An 18045-nucleotide genomic window follows, 5' to 3' on the forward strand; every position below is an offset into this window, starting at 1 on the left:
AAGAATATTGCCAATATCCTGGCAGATCGATTTAGTGCCAACTTCACCCCCCCCTCTCACTCCCTAAAAGGCCCATCTCAATACCAAAAGATTGCCAAATTCTGGTAATCACAGCCACACAGGTAGAAGTCGCACTCTCCACAGCTAAGAATACAGCATCCATGGGACCAGATGACATCCCGGGCTGTATACTACATGAACCACAAAATGAACTGGCACCTCACCTAAATGCCATGTTTAATCATAGCCTTACCTCAGGCTTCGTACCTACTGAGTGGTTTACAGCTACTCTTATCCCACTCCACAAGGGGGATCCTCCTTGGATCCCGGGAACTACCACCCCATCAGTCTGAGCCTTATCTGCAAGGGCATGGAACGCATTATCATGGAACTTATAAACAAAGACATTGGCAACCTTCAAACACCGGACCCCACCCAGTTTGGGTTCTTAAGGGCCGATCTTGTCTCCTGAACCTGAGTGACTTCTTCAAATCGGTCTCCAGAGCTGTGGGCGAGGGTAAGGCAGTCCACACAGCCTCTCTGGACTTCGCCAAGGCCTTCAACACCATCCCCCACTCTGGAATCATAGATAAACTTACTAAGCTGGGCATAAATCCCTACGTCACTCGATGGGTTGCTAACTGGCTTACTGACAGAACCCAGACTGTGAAAGTAGCAGACTCCAAATCCAGCTCCAGACAAGTGGAATACCTTAGTGTTCAGTCCTGGGACCGCTCTTGTTTGGTATCTACTGAAGTACAGGGCAACACTAAGGAATTCTGGCTAACAAATTTCTCAGATGATTGCAAACTGGGAGCCATTATTGAATCCCCAAATGATGTGAATATTCTACAAAGGGCCTTAACAGAAACATGCTTGGTGCCAGAGCCATGGGCTCAAGCTTAATGCCAAGAAATGTATAGTTATCCCCTTTGGGAAGAACTGTATGTACCCATGAATTACCACATAGATGGCAGTACACTAAACACCGAAAGTGTGATGAGAGACTTGGGGACACAGGTGAACGGTGGTCTCACCTTTGATAACCACATCACCACAACAGTCAGGAAGTCCTATGTGGCACACCTAATCACTAAGGGCTTTTCATCCAGAAAAAAGGAGGTCATTGTCCCACTGTACTCATCCCTCATTAGACCCATTATAGAATACAACACCCAGTTTGGTATGTACCTTACAAGATATCTGCAACAGCTGGAAAGGCCGCACAAGTACCTCACTAAAAGAATCACAGGCCTAAAGCAGATGCCCTGTGCTGACCGTCTAAAAAAGCTCCAGCTATACTCTATGGCATATCGTCTACTCAGAGGCGATCTCTGCTTAACATACAAGGACATGTGAAACCCTGAGCTGTTAGGACATGCTCCACTTAAAGAAATCCCAAACCCTCAGAGCCACACGCTCCAGGGATCTAAACCTTGGCATCACAATGAACAACACATGCTGGAGGGATAGGTTCCTGACCCAGAGACTCCCCCTACTCTGGAATAGACGGCCCATTCATGTCAAGCACAGCGCCTCCTTGGCCCTCTTCAAAAGGAACCTTGACGATTGGATGGGAGATGGGAAATTCACCCCAGGGATCACATCAGTCACCCTGCTAGACAGGGGTCCAGGGAGGTAAATATTGTGGGAAGAAATGTCCAGGGATTTGTTATGGCTAGGCTTGTATAGGCCCTAGGGCCGATAGCCTAGTACCAACCTGTGAACACACACACACACACACACACACACACACACACACACACACACACACACACACACACACACACACACACACACACACACACACACACATATATACATATGCACATACACATACACACACTCATTGAAGAAACTGGAATACACTCACATCTACCCTGCAAATGACACTCTCTTAATGTAGACATGGTCAGTCAAGGCCAAGGCGTAGGCAGCTTTGTGAGTAATGAGCTGTCTGTTGACCACTCTGACTCCTCTGGCCTTCTACGTCATCCAGCTGATTACCAAAGACACCTCCTCTTGGTCAGAAGAGGTCATCGTTCATTCTCCTGTAGTCCTCACTCTTCAGGCTTGTACTGCCCTTTGATGTGCACATATCCAAATATTTTGTTTTAACTTAAGCTCCTCACTAGAAAAAAAAAATCTGGTAGGAATACCTTAAATTACACAGAGTATCTGAAAATCTTGTTCCTCTTCTATGTCTCCTCCAGACTCCTTTGAGGTAGATAATCTAGGCCTGCCCGACAGGGCTATAAATGACCCAACCCTTCTTGATCTCTTGCATATTCATAAACCTGATAGTGACACAATTACAAGATCAAGGGACATGATGTATACCTTTCCCAAAGAATTATCTGCCTCTGTCTAGCAAGGTGTGCTCCTCCTTCTTTTCGAATCCAACTTAGACAAAAGGATGGGGAAACTAAAAATTTACTGGAAACTTAGTCCCCTATCTCTTGGAGACTAGGGTAGTAACTAGTGAGTGTATCAGTGGGATTGTGCCTGATAGCCTTCAAAAAGGCTTATCTGTTCTGTTGCCTTGTAGCAAATTGCGAATATATGAACCTCTTTATTAGTGGTATTTTAACCATAATCCTCGATTGTGGTAATGTAGTGCTTTTTCACTGTGCTGTACAGAAAACTAAAATACTGATGTCAGTATGTTTACAGTGAAATCTCACTCTTGAGTGTTCAAACCATCTTTAAACTGAACATATGCAATCTTGTGTTCATGTTCTTGAAACAGAAGATGTGCTGCTTGAGTGTGTCCTCATCACTTTGCGTTCAGTGTTTTCAACTGGAAGGTGCACTTTTATGTTACTTAACCATTACCACATAACTGTGTTCCTCTGTTGTAGTGAAAATGCAATAACCTCCCTCTGCTATTCACTTGCAGGATGTGAAAGTAGTCCGCTTCGTAATCTCATGACTGAAACTTATTTCAAAGAACTAATAAAGGCTAAAAAAAAATCTGCCTGTATGTTACTTACTGTGCTTAATGATTTAGTTGAGTGAAAGATTCCACTGGCCAAAAATCAAAGTAGTTACCATCTTATTTATACACTGCATCATAACTCATCTCCTTTCTTCATATAAAAAATTCTGCAACAGTTGAAAGCATTTACTTTAGCAGATTTATATCCCTTTACTGACTTCAACAGGGCAGTCTGCCGATGTGTAATTGTGGGCAGCAACCAGCTCTAAAAGCTACAGAATTTACCCTGTCTTGCCTAAGTCATGTAGGCTGAGACAGATTCCATTCCAAAACAGCATGGTCTTATTATTTATTTATTTATTTAATTTATTTAACGTTTGTTTACCGGGGACAGTCCGACTTGGGACAAAGTCAATTTTCAGTGGAGGCCCAGGGAGAAACGCTCCAGACACGTCTTTGTAACGTGGGAGGAAACCGGTGCACCCAGAGGAAACCCACACAAATGCAGGGAGGACATGCAGACTCCACACAAAAGGCACCCCAGCTGAGGATCGAACTGGAAAACCTCTTGCTGTGAAGTGACAATGCAATCGCTGCACCACTGCCCCATCCGGTAAAATAAATGTAAATGGGAGAAAAAACTGTGTTAGGGAAATGGGTAGAAACAATATTGGCAAACAACTGTAAGGATACACCACGAGAACAATTCCTTAAGACCTTCTTTATTGTAGTACAAATAACAGGATAAGCGCTTTCGCATGCTATGCGCATGCTTCATCAGAAGATCATCAGCCAGAAATGGGTAGAAACTAAGAGCTGAAAGGTGGCAGAAGCTTTCTCAGTGTTAAACAACATGTGGGTGACATTCCAGGGTAAATAACTGTGGGATACATTTCATAACATTGAAGGGTGGAGTTTTCCTTTTAATTCTCACCAGTCTCTCCTGTTGTCATAATTTCACTAGAATTTAAGTAATGAGACATGTTTGTAAAGTTTGAGGATCCTCAGTAAAGTGTTGCTGACTAGTTTACAGTGATTCCAAAAAAACGGCCAGCACCAAAAGAGTTAGTCAGTCTGGAAGACTTATTATGGCACACCAAAACAGTCAAACCGGTTTCAGCAAAAATGCCTTCCTCAGTGACAAATACAGAATGCACCAATGCAAATCTGTATATGTAGCTATCTAGTTAGCCCATTAATTAAGCATAAATTCCATAATTAAGTTTATAAGTGGTCATTAAGACCTGGAGAAAACAATCCACCCAGTTTAATGATCCAACTCCTGTTGTTTATTGTTATTAAACATCAGTGTATTTTTATATTTTATATATATATATATTTTTTTTTTTTTTTTTTTTTTTTTTGGTAATTGTGATCAACAACTATTTTGGGGAGACAAACAACATTTTTGTGATTGGTGAATTTCATGATGGACCTGATAACTATTCTACAGAGCCTATCTGTGGATAAGAATGATTTACAGGCTTTTGGTGTAGAGGACATGCGAGAAAGCTTGATGGATCCCAACATCAGTGACCCAGCCCATATGTGTAGTTTATCTTTTAACAAACTTACTAAAAGTATGAAAACACTCCGTAGCAATGTATGGCATTTAAAATTATTTAAAGCCTATCAGGTGAAAAATATTACTCCTCGGGGATTAAGAATAAGATTGCAGCCACTGGTGGGACATGTAGATGACACCTTGGCTGGAGACTGGGCAAAGGCACAACAGAGTGCCTGTATGGGTTTTAATATTTTGGCATCTTATGATAGAACGATTGAGTTTAATATTTCTGAAGTTAAATTTGGTTTGTGAGGAGGTGAAGGTTTACGAAGGTGAAACCTTTAACACAACACGTTTCGACAAATTAACAAAATATTTGTTTTCGTTAGAAAAGCAACTTAAAGATAAGAAAATCTCTAAATTTAATAGAGATATGAGTGACTACCAACAGGGTAGGCCCTTTGGGGCCAAAAGGAGTGTTAAATTTCTCAATGCAGATACCTTTACACCTAGACATAAAAGGAAGAGTCCCAGATCCATTTTAAAAAAGTGCAAAACTAGTTATAGCAGTACTTCGGGGGAGGATTCCTCAGCCACAAACCTGGAATATACTCACACTCAGGGGTCACTCATTCCTAAAAAACAGTGTAATGTGGAACCCCCTTTAGGCATGGCCAGCGTAGGGGTGGAAGAAAGTATAGGCACAATAGACAACGTAGAAACCTTGCTTTGAGTACTGATACCACATCAAGAGATATGTGCAATGCTCATAATATATCTCATGTTGAATTAACAGATGTGGAAAAACAATTGTTGAATAAAGGATTAAACTATGTCCCTGTTTTTTTTTTTTTGATGAAGATATTTTTAACGATGTAGAAGCATTTTGTCACTTAGTAAAAACCACAAACAGCAATCCAACAACTCCGTAGTAGGAATTTATTTAGAACACCAGCTTCGAAATCTCTAGCGCCTCGGCCAAAAGCCTTTAACAGAGTACAAACCTTAAAAAACTTTAGGTCCATATATACTGAACCTTAATAGAATAATTAATTAATTACTTATATAACAAGCTTCCTAAACACTTCTTCTTAAAAAGACACAAACCCATATATACATATTTACACAAAACTTTTCCAGACACATTCTTGATTTAATCCCACAGGAAACATAGTATTGAATTTCAAAATTAAAAATGCTTCTTTTTTCCTTAATAGTTGATGTTAAGTTGTCAATCTCGCCTTCATTCTTGCTGGATGGGTTCGGAGCCGATCCTCGGCTCACTTGCTTTAGCTCGAGAACTCCTTTTACCAGCTCGAGGCAACCCTATATCCCATGATGCAAGGCGGAACTACCTCAGATCTCGTTTGCCGCTTAGCGATAGAGGTCTCCTTTGCCAGCTGAGGTAAGTGATTTTCTTGGTAAAATCAGAAGAGCTTAGTTAGGGATTTTTTTTTTCCCCCTTTAGTCATAGTCTAGTCTGTAGTTATTTACAGCCCACCCTATTCCCTTAATTTCAATTTTTTTATAACCTTTGTATAACCTTAGTCTAAAGTTTGTATTTAGGCCTACAACCCCATTGGTCATTCCCTTCCTGTGTGTTGTGTCTAGGGGTTTAATTTGTGTGTTTGTTGGGGTTTGTGTGTGTTATTAACTCCTAGGTCATGTCTAGGGAAGGCAAGGTCTCAGGCTTCAAGAAGTGTGACCAGTGCTGTCAGAAAATGTCTCTGACAGACGGTCACACTTCTTGTGTTTATTGCCTGGGGCCTGTGCACCTGCAGGACTCCTGTGCGTTGTGTCATGCTTTTAGCCAGAGAGTCCTGCAGGAGAGGAGGAACAAACTTATCCTCCGAGGCTTACTTAAGCCAGAAGGTTCTCCCCCTAAATCAGGGTCAGGGAAACCTCCTAAGCCACCGAAGGTTCAGGCTTCAGTATCCAAGCCTCCTCCGGTGGCTCCGGCTCCGTCGGAGCCGAGATCGGCTCCGGCTGGAACCGATGCATCTACTGTTGATGTAGTAGGTTCGGCGCCGGCTGGCTCCGATACCTTAACTACTGTGGCCTTGTAGGCTCCGGCTGGAGCCGACACTTTATCCAGCATCGGAGCCGAGAAAACCTCGGCTCCATCTGGAGTTCAGGGGACTTCGGCTCCGATGGCTTCGACCCGAAAGAGATCTCGGTCTCCTTCAATACTGAGTATCCACTCGGCTCCGGGGTCTCCTCTTTTGTCGGAGCAGAGCCATCGGAGCCGATCTTCGAGATCTTCCAGGCTGTCTGACCACGACTTAGAGAGGGTGGTAAGCAGGCTGTTGAAGTCTCAGGCACTGGCCCAAATGCTCCATAGCCCGTCTCAACAGACTTCGGCTATAGCCCAAATCCTTGAACTTCCTCCTCCGACTCCACACCAGAGTTGGGCGGAGCTTCGGGACAGCGACTGTTTACGATGCGAGCCGATACATCCTTCGGCTCCGTCGTCCTCGGCTCCGATCTCCTCCTTGAGACCTTCCTTGGAGGGATCCGGTCGTCGGGTTTCCACTGTCTGCTCGAGGGGCTAGTGGCATCGGACCCTTGTCCGACCCGGCTCTCCCTCTCGGGGCTTCGGCTTTGGTAAGCTTCGGCGCCGACATCGACCTCGAGCCTTCTCTCTTTGGAGCCGGGCATTCCTGTTTCTTGGGCGGGGATATTCCGGCCTCCCAGGGAGGAGCCTTTGAGGTGATGAGGAGTGTCCTGGCCTCTGAGCCTGGTCAACGGTCCATCCCTCTAGCTCCTCCCTCATCAGTGCCTGCAGATGCCTCTTGCCAGCCTCTTGCTCACAGGCCCAGGGATCCATCGCCCCAGGTTTCCCCACTGGGAATTTCCTCCTCTTCCGAGGTTTCTCCTGATCCTGCAGGGGAACCCCTCAGAAGAGGGCGTGTAAGAGGAAGCACACAGACTCCCTGAGTCTACTACATCTGATACCGACTTAGATGAGTGGGAGGGTTCCCCACGGTCCCCTCTGAGGATGTCTCCTTTTCAGACATCCTTGAGCTCCTCAAACAGAGAGGGAATTGGCCCTCCATTGACCCCTCCGAGGATGAGTCGGTATACCTGGAGGCTTTTGGATCCCGACCCTCCACCTCCTGGGTGTCTCCGCCTTCGACCCACTTATGCAGATAGTGGCTCGGAAGGCGTGCTCCAGATTCTGTGGAACCTGTCCCCAGAAGACCATCCAAATTCATTACGGCCGGATAAACAGTTCCTTTCCAAAGGTGTCTCTGTGGATGCTATGGTGGTGGCGGCCACTAAGAAGGAACTGGCGGATCCTTCAGTACCTGTCCATCCTCCTAACAAGGATTCTAGGACCATGGACAGGTATGGAAAGCGGATGTTTTCTTCAGCGACCTTTGCTATCGTTCGCTGAATTATCTTTGTCACTTCACCAGGCTTCAGAGATATTCTCAAAGAACTGGGTGAAGTAGTCCAGGATCCTTCTGCTGCTGGGGCTCAGGAAAAGATTGCCTCACAGCTTGCTATCCTGAATTCCATATCTAACTCCTCCATGCGGCTCATATCTTATGCGGCCGATGGAGCCAGGCACAGGAGTTGCTCTTAGGCGCCAAGCCTGGATGCGGCTGTGTAATTTTTGGACCCCTTTAAGGCGTCCTTCACTAATACCCCTTTGATGGTTCGGCTTTGTTCGGACCTCAGGTGAAGGATACCTTGACCAGGTATGAGCAGGACGGTAAAACTCTTTCTGCCGTTGGAGTCAATTTTCCACTCCTTCTAGACCATATCCCAAGGGTCAGAAGGGGTGGTTCCGTAAAGCCCAAGGAGCTACACGGACACACGTGGTCAGTTTACCCCAGAGGCAGAGGGGTAACAATAATACGCCGCCCTAGAGGCAGGGGGTCCTCAGAACCAGGGCAACAGGGAGTCTCTTCCTGAGAAGCCCTTTCAGCATCCCTGAGGTGTTGCCGAATGTCCACCCTTGGAGGCAGTCGGGGAAGGATTTCACTGTACCCAGAAGCCTGGCAATCCCTATCCCTAGAAGTGGGTACAGTCGATTATATCCGAGGGTTACAAAATCCCTTGAAAGGTTTCCGTACCTCTACAATCCCTTCCAAACATCTCACCCGGTCAAAGGGATTTGGCAGAACAGGAGGTTTCAAAACTCCTAGAAAAGAGCCGTCCAGACAGTGCCGGCAGACCAGGTAGGATCGGCGTCTACTCAAGATTCTTTTGGTCCCCAAAAGGACGGAGATTGGAGACCAATATTAGACCTGAGCAATCTAAACAGATTTGTCAAGAAGGCAAGATTCGGATGGTCGCGCTTCAGTCCATTCTGCCCTTTCTGGGCAAGGACAACTGGATGTGCTCTATAGACCTTCAGGATGCGTACTATCACATAAAGATTCATAGGAGCTCCAGAAGGTTTCTCCGCTGGCTAGGGACCAGTCATTACCAATTCAGAGCACTGCCCTTTGGCCTCACTTCAGCCCCAGAGTGTTTACCAAATGCATGGCAGTGGTCACAGCTCACCTGAGACGTCTTGGATTCCAGGTGTTTCCTTATTTGGACGACTGGCTCCTCTCCGCCACCACCAAGTGTCAGCTTCTTCAGTCCAGAGACTACACCCTACAGCTTTGCAGGAATTTGGGAATTTCAGTAAATTTCGAAAAATCTTCTCTGCTGCCTTGCCAATCTATCACCTTTATAGGCGCAGAATTAAACACCGTCAAAATGTTAGCCAGACTAACAGATCAAAGAATTCTGGACATCCAAAAATTTGTTCGGCTTCTGTTACAAAGCAACAAGATCAAAGCCAGATTTGTCCTGAAGGTTCTAGGTCTTATGGCTGCGGCCATTGTTCTTCTACCACTGGCTCTCTTCCACATGCATCTCCTGCAGTGGATGTTATTCACACAGTGGTCGTACCACAATCTTCCAATGAGACACGAAATCTTAGTCACACAGTCGTGCAGGGCTCATCTGGGCTGGTGGATATCTTCCCCTCTTCTTCATCAGGGCCGACCCTTTATTCCCCCTCCTCCAGTTGCCACAGTCACTACGGATGCCTCTCTGATCGGGTGGGGGGGGCATTATCAGGGCAGGATGGTCCACGGGACGTGGCAACCCATAGAATACCATCTGCACATAAATGTCCTGGAGATGAGAGCAGTGCTTTTAACATTGCAAGCCCTCGACGACTTTCTTCCCACAGGGACTATTGCAGTACAAACGGACAACATGTCCATGGTCTGGTACATCAACAAACAGGGCGGAACCAGGTCCTATCCGTTATGAAGCTCTCAGACTTTGGCAATGGGCGATCTCTTCTCAGCGGTTTCTGATAGCAACGCACATCCCCGGCAGGTCCAACCTATTGGCGGACAGGCTGAGCAGATCTATTCTGATGCCTCACTAGTGGTCTCTCAATCAATCTGTAGTGGATCAGATTTTTCTGAAGTGGGGCACTCCTTGTTGCGATCTTTTCGCTACCCCTCAAAACAACAAGTGCCCAGACTATTTCACTCTATTTCCCCTTCCAGGCCAACCCCTGAGAGACTCTCTAACCCAGAATTGGCCTCGGGGACTTCTTTACGCTTTTCCCCCCTTTCCCTTGATTCCACAAGTCATTCAGAAAGCCACCGTTTTGAGAGCCAAATTGATCCTCATTGCTCCATATTGGCCTTGACAAATTTGGTTTCCGTCTCTGCATCGTCACCTTCTGGTGCAGCCCTGGCATCTGGACCCAGTTCCGGATCTATTGATCCACCAGTCGGGTCAGCAGCACCGGGCCATTCATTCTCTCAACCTCACTGCTTGGTTGCTCCACTTCCTTCCCTAACCAGGCTACCAATGATTTCTGACTCAGTCAGAGACATTTTAGTGTCTTCTTTGAAGTCGTCCACTAGGACTATTTATGCTAGCAAGTGGCGACGTTTTTCTATTTGGGCAAACTCCAGGAATATTGATCCTTTTACTGCTCCTGTACATTCTGTTTTAGATTTCCTGGCGGAGGTTTTTCATTCGGGATCCTCGTCATCTACAGTCAAAGTACAACTGGCTGCTATTTCCAAGTATCATGTTGGCTTGCATGACAATAACATCATGTCTCATAGATTATGCAAGGCCTTTTTGAGAGGAGTTTTTCTCCTAAAACCACCTATAAAGCATCCTCCTCCGCAATGAGATCTAAACTTAATGTTGGCATCCTTGATACTACCTCCCTTCGAACCGTCTGCCTCATGTTCTTTAAAGTTATTAACTTGGAAAACTATATTTTTACTGGCTGTCACTTCTGCAAGAAGGGTTTCCGAAATTCAAGCTCTCTGCATTCGTTCACCTTATTTGGTTTTTCATAAGGACAGGGTATCATTAAGAACCAACCCTTCCTTTCTCCCCAAGGTTGTATCTTAAACCAATATTAACCAATCTATAGATTTACCAGTCTTTTTCCCTAACTATTCCAATAGAGCTGAACAGAAACTGCATTTTTTGGATGTCCATCGTCAGCTCAGATACTATTTGCATAGAACTAAACAAATTAGAAAATTGGACCAATTGTTTGTCTCCTATGCAGAAAACAGGATGGGTCTTCCAGTTTCTAAAGTGACCTTATCCAGATGGTTGACTTCCACCATTTCCTATGTGTACTCTCTCAGAGGCAAACAACTATCTTCTAAGCCAAAAGCACACTCAACAAGGAGTCTATCCACTTCAGCAGCTTTTCAGGATAGACTTCCCATTGATACCATTTGTGCAGCAGCTACTTGGGCCACGCCTCATACCTTTGTCTCTCATTACAAGTTGGATTTGGCATCCAGAGATAGGGCCAGTTTTGGTTCCACAGTTCTCAAGAGTCTGTTCCATTGAGCCACCGGGATACAGGTGCTAGGGACGGTCCCATCCAGCAAGAATGAAGTGAGATTGACAACTTAACATTTAGAAGTTATGTACCTACCATAGCGTTCCATGTTAGTTGTCTTCTCGCCTTCTTTCTTGCGTCCCTCCCTCCTTCCCCCTGGCCTGGACAGATCTTGAAGAGTTCCTATTAGATTGTTTCCTCCTGAGCCTTGTTATGAGGACTTCTTTTAGGAACCTTTGTTCCTTATTATGTTAGGATAGTCTTTAGCAGGGTAGGTTAGCTACCAAACGAGATCTGAGGTAGTTCCGCCTTGCATCATGGGATATAGGGTTGCCTCGAGCTGGTAAAAGGAGTTCTCGAGCTAAAGCAAGTGCGGAGCCGAGGATCGGCTCCGAACCCATCCAGCAAGAAAGAAGGCGAGAGAAGACTACTAACATGGAACGTTATGGTAGGTACATAACTTCTAATTTAACTTGTTCATCACTCATAAATTTGTTAAAGACTATACTATCTAAAACTGTAGCCTGAAAACCATCTAAACTACCCATATGAATTTCATTAAAATGTGTAGCTACAGGACTGGTTGTTTTATAATTCCTAACATCCCTTATGTGTTCTTTTATTCTACATGAAAATTGTCTTTTTGTTTCACCTATGTAAAATTTATTACATGTACATTTGATTGCATATGTAACTCTTTGGCTATTACAGGTAAAACATTCATTTGTCTCAAAATTCTTATCATTAATTTTATCAAACCTTTGAGTCACATATTTACAAATAGTGCATTTGCCACACGCTGCTGTACCTTTTTCCTTTATTCCTTTTGATATCTCTAATTTCGGTCTTTGGAACCTACTATGTACTATAAAATCTTTGATATTTCTACCCCTATTGAAAGAAAACAGAAGTTTATTCCGTTGTAAACAATTACTTATTTTTTTACAATATTCCAACTTGATTTGATTATATCTATAATTTCTTCCGATAATACTGAATACGTAGTAGTAAAATATATATTTTTATATTGCTCTACTCTATTACTATTCTTGTAAGATGTCCACATACATTTTTCATTCTTACTGTACAGGACTTTATTTAAACTTTCTTTTAAGTTGATTTCATCATACCCTCTTTCCTTAAACTTCTGGAAACTATCATATAATTCTACATCTCTATCTCTATTATTACTACATAATCTTGCTATTCTGATAAACTCAGTATATGGAATAGACTTAATAGTATGCAAGGGATGAAAACTATCTCCTTGTAGTATATTATTACCTTCTGGAAATTTCCTATGAATTTTGGAAACTACTTTTTTATGGTGACTATCACCTATTAATTCTACATCCAAAAAGTTAACCTTATTACCTTTCTGTAATCCATCAAATTTTATTCCCATACCATTTATCTGTATTTCATTAATAAACTGATCAACTAACTCAATACCACCCTTACAAATGAAAATGAGATCATCTATATATCTATAGTACTTAATTACATACTTCCGAAAAAACTGATTAGTATAGATATACGATTGTTCAAACAAGCCCATAAATACATTGGCATAACATGGGGCGAATGGAGCCCCCATAGCTGTTCCTTGTTTTTGCCTATATAAATGGCCATCAAATTCAAATATATTGTTCTGTAAACGCATCATAATTAATTCTACAATATATTCAACCATAGGGCTGTCACCTAAAAAAGATTTCATAGCTCTTATACCATCTGTATGTTTTATACTAGTATAAAGGCTTACTACATCTATTACTATAAAAAACATTTCATCATCCCATTTTAGTTGATACATTTTTGTCAAAAATTCAAAAACATCTTTAACATAAGATGGTAATTTTTTAACTATTGGCACCAAAAATTCATGTAAAAAACATGAGATATTATTCAAAAAACTTCCACTAGCAGAAACAATAGGACGTCCTGGCGGATTCAACAAGTCCTTATGAATTTTTGGCAAACAGTAAAAACATGGCATTCTCGGATTTTTTATAGCAAATTTATCTTTTACATCTTTGACTGAAAAATAATGCAGTCTTTTACCTTTATCTAATAATTCAGTATATAGAGCTTGAGCTTTATCATAATCTGACATGTCAATGCACTGATAAACTGTACTATCATTTAGATGTTTATAACACATTGATAAGTATTGAGTGTAATTCATTAACACCAACTTCCCGCCTTTGTCCGCAGGCTTAAATACCATTTGTGCATTCTTACTTAAATTAATTAAGCCTTGCCACTCATTTTTATTCAAATTATATTTTATACATTTTTTACTTTGACTTATAAACCTATTAAAGGCTATTTGTATATTATGATTTAATGATCTATCTAAACACAATATACTTTCATTATTACAATAAGGAACAAAATCACTTTGTACTTTTATCTTATCAGTATTTAACTTGCAATAGGCATTATTACAAACAACTTCATCTTCCATAGAATAACATGAGTAAAAACTATCGTTTGAACTACTACTTTGTTCATTGACATTATTTTCATCTCTATTACTGTCACCTTCTAAATCAAAAAAATATGCCAACTTTAATTTTCGTATAAAACGAAAAACATCACATTTTAACTCATGTAATCTAGGGAGAACCGTTGGTATAAACTTCAAACCTTTTACTAATACAGCCATATGAGCATCTGAAAGCTCAAACCCAGACAGGTTAACTACATACTCACATGTAGAAAAATTATTAGTACTACTAGTCCCATTTGCCTCGTTTATTTGTCCGTTGAAAAGTACGCTGCTCTGGGTAATAACCCTGTGTTGTCCCATTCCAACTTCGTTTCCTGCCTCTATAACCTCCATGAAAAGTATTCAGGTAGGTGTTATTCCCCGCAGGCGGTAGATAAGGGAAGTCTTCATCTGTATCACCTTCTGTTACTGAGGTTATACTTTCCCCTGATGTAAACGCCCTCTTCTCCGTGTTTTGAGCTTGCTTCTTCTGTTGATCAAAATGAACCTGTGGTTTCCGCCCCTTAGGATTAGTGGCTACAAGGAATGCCCGTTTGTTGTAAATATCGCGAATTAATTTGTTCTTCTTCCTGTCAATCAATTCTCGTTCATAGCTAACCAGCTGTTCATTAGTTTTTACCAGAAAACGTTGCAGTTCTTCATGCGATATAATATTAGTAATGTCTTTACACAACCCTTTGATCTCTTCTCTCAGTTTCTGTTTTTTAAACTGATCGCGTTCAACCAAAATATGTACCCACTCCAAGCTGCACTTATGTGCGGCAGCTATCCACCTCTCATGAAAGGAACATTCTTCCAACACAGTTAAATCAAACGGAGTGGAAGGGTTCTTAGCAGCTCTGAGACCCCGAGGAGTAATGTCTAACTCCTCATATCTCTGCATACTTTGTGAATTTAAAAATACAGCAGTTTCTTAAAACATTTTGTCACTTACTTAATTTAAGATAATTTTTTGGTAATCAAGACGCATCTTAAAGATCTATTTAATTTATATTTCAAAAGTCTACATTTATGCCCCCATTGGATAAACATGTTTCTGTTTTTAGGGATTCAGTGCTCAAAGATTTACACTTTAAGGATGCATCATTCCAGAGTATTGAGCCATAATTTGTCCATGGCTGAACAACGGGCTTTGAGAAAATTTAAAAAACAACAAAGACATAGTTGTATTACCACCGGATAAGGGTGGGGCGCTGGTTGTTATGAATGCAACGTCATATAATTCTGAAGCATATAGACAGTTAAAGGATGCTAGATATATGCATATGCCACTTGACCCCACAGTGAGATTTAAGAAGGAAATTAACTTATCCAACAGGCATTAGACGAAGGAATCATTTCGGATTCCGTAGCACAACTAATGGTAATAGATCCGTTAAGACAGTATCTTTTATCTATTACCTACGATTCATAAAAATTTAGAAAGACCACCAGGGAAGACCCATAGTCTCAGGAACAGATTCACTTACTGAGCCATTGTCAGCTTTCTTAACAAGTTATTCGAAGCCTTTACTAGGATTGATTCAATCTCTAATCCAGGATATACCTCAGTGGGCTGGTTTACAAGCACTACAGTATTGGATAGACAAAGCCAGCATGTATCCACCTGGGTTTAATACTCTGGTAGAACATGTTTTATCCCAAAAATATTTTTTTATTTCCAGGGCAAGTGTTACTGGCAAGTACAAGGTATGGCTATGGGGACTTCTTTTGCTTCCATGTATGCCGATTTATTCATGGGCTTCCTGGAGGAACAACTTATTTATGACATCACTCATAACATCTATATGAGGGAAATTTGACATTTGGCGATGATACCTTGACGACTGCTGGATGGTTTTGCGTGCTGACAAACAATTTTTGTTGAGTTTGTTTCATATTTAAATGACAACAAATGGGGTATTGAATTTACATTAAATTGTGGCAACAACCAAATTAATTTTTTTAGATGTCACAGTTATTAGAAACAATGATGATACCCTAGGTTCATATGTATTTCGTAAATGCCCCAAAATAATAATTTCTTGTGTGCCACAAATTTACATCCTGGACATATTGTCAGGAATATTTCAAAGTCACGATTCCTATGGATCAAACAAATTTGTTCCACCCCGGATAGATAAGATGTCTATAAGCAGGATTTAATTTGTAGGTTTCAAGCCAGGGGGGGTATAAGCACAGTTATCTGCCGGTAACTGGGCCACTAGTCAGAACAGACAAGATTCGTTGCAGTATTGACAGAAAAACAATCTGAATAATGACACTCAGATTTGTCACTACATGTGGTAGGAACATTAATATGGTTAGGGATACCATTAATCAGAACTGGAATATGTTATTAGCTCAAGAGGATTTGAATACGATACTTGGCCCCAGGTGCCCCTTTTCATATCATAGGGGACGAACCCTGGGCTCTTATTTTAATCATTATAAACAACAAGGTGGTATCAAGCAATAACAGATGACCATGACAGGGGATAAACTAATTGGTTCATTCCCATGTGGCCATTGTTCATTTTGTAAATATATGCTCAAATCCAAACAATTTACAAGTAAAAACACCAGTCAAGTGTATGATAAAATTTTTTGCCAGTTGTAGTACAGATTGGCTTATTTATTTAGTCACTTGTTTTTGCTCAGCTTTTTATGTGGGGCAGACTTCTTGCCCACTGAGAATGCGCATGTCTGAACATTTTAGTGACATTCTGAATCAACAACTTTCCAGTGCTTTATGCAGACATACTATGAAACCCAATTCTGCCAGATTTGGCTTTTCAGTTATGGATAAAATTCAGGGGGATAGATCTAATAAATCAGGCTGGCATGCTTTGCTTAATAAAAAAGAAAGGAGTTGGATCATTAAACTGAGTGGATTGTCTTCTCCAGGTCTTAATGACCACTTATAAACTTAATTATGGTATTTATGCTTAATTAATGGGCTAATAAGGTAGCTATAGATATATATGTATATATATGTATATATATATATATATATATATATATATATATATATATATATATATATATATATTTGTATTGGTGCATTCTGTATTTGTCACTGAGGAAGACATTTTTGAATGTTTTGGTGTGCCACAATAAATCTTTCAGATTGACTCACTCTTTTGTTGCTGGCCATTTTTTTTGGAATTGCTGTGAGGTGTTTTAGCCAGTTGCACCAGCCGTACTTGCGAGTTTGTCTTGGGACTAGTTTACAGTGATTCCTATGTAAAAATTTTTTTTTTTTTTTTTTTTTTTTTACATGTGTTTATATAAGATGCCATATGTGGCGTTTTTAGTTTGGCCTTAAGGGAGGGAAAAGCAGTTGTAAATAACAGCATCCAGGAAAGAACTGTGAATTTTGAACCTGAAGAGCTTTATGACCCTAGTGGTTATGAAATTACAAAAATAGCTAATAGGTTTGTATGTTCATAGGACAATACTAGGCTGTTGGCCCAGAGGCCCTTAAAAGCCTAGCCAAGAATTCCCCCATATTCCCACAAAGTCAGCACCTGTTTCCCCTTTCCAGCAGGGACATAGGTGGGATCCCAGGGGTGTATTTTCTGTTTTCTGTCTAGTTATCCAGGTTCCTGTTAGAGGGTTAGTGAGGTACTCTGCTTGACATGGATAGGGAGTCTATTCCACAGAGTGGAATGGAGTCTTTGGGACACAAATCTATCCCTCTAATAAGTACTATTAATGTCACAGACCAGGTTAGCCGCGGTGGTACAGCGGTAGCGTTGTTGCCTCACAGCAAGAGGTTCTCCTCTTCAATTCTCGGCTGAAGTGCCTTCTGTGTGGAGTCTGCATGTCCTCCCCGCGGTCGAGTGGTGTTCGAAAGACATGCGTAAATGGGCGTGCCTTCGTTCAAGGTTGGGCATCGGGCTGGCAACTCGGCACCATAAAAATCTACTGCCAATCATTAGCGGACCGGAGTTCCAATGTAGTGACCTCTAACTGGAAAAAGCCAAAAAGACAAACAATGTCGGACCAGGTTGAGGCCTTGTGTATGGGTTGAGCAAGTGAAGTTTGACTTACGGATATGCAGAAACTCCATCACTACTATGTCTGAGATGGCCTTGTATGACAGACACAGGTCACCTCTGAGCATTCTGTATGAAACTGAGTAGAGGGACAGGGGTTTTAGTCTGTATGTGTAAGATAGGTGTTTGAGACCCTGGATCTTCCTGGTCAGGAACCTCTGTGGTCTCAACAGCTACTGCATGTGCTTGCCAAGGTACATG

The 18045-nt window shown here is 41.9% G+C and overlaps 1 protein-coding gene across 1 annotated transcript in view; it reads left to right on the forward strand.

The window, feature by feature from the left end:
* The window catches only part of PSMC1 (proteasome 26S subunit, ATPase 1), a 561132-nt gene that overhangs the window by 164974 nt on the left and 378113 nt on the right, over window positions 1–18045 (forward strand). The window lies entirely within an intron of this gene.

This window comes from Protopterus annectens, chromosome 6.part0 (genome assembly GCF_019279795.1).
Source record: "Protopterus annectens isolate FY-2018-M chromosome 6.part0, PAN1.0, whole genome shotgun sequence".
Taxonomy (NCBI): Eukaryota; Metazoa; Chordata; order Ceratodontiformes; family Protopteridae; genus Protopterus; species Protopterus annectens.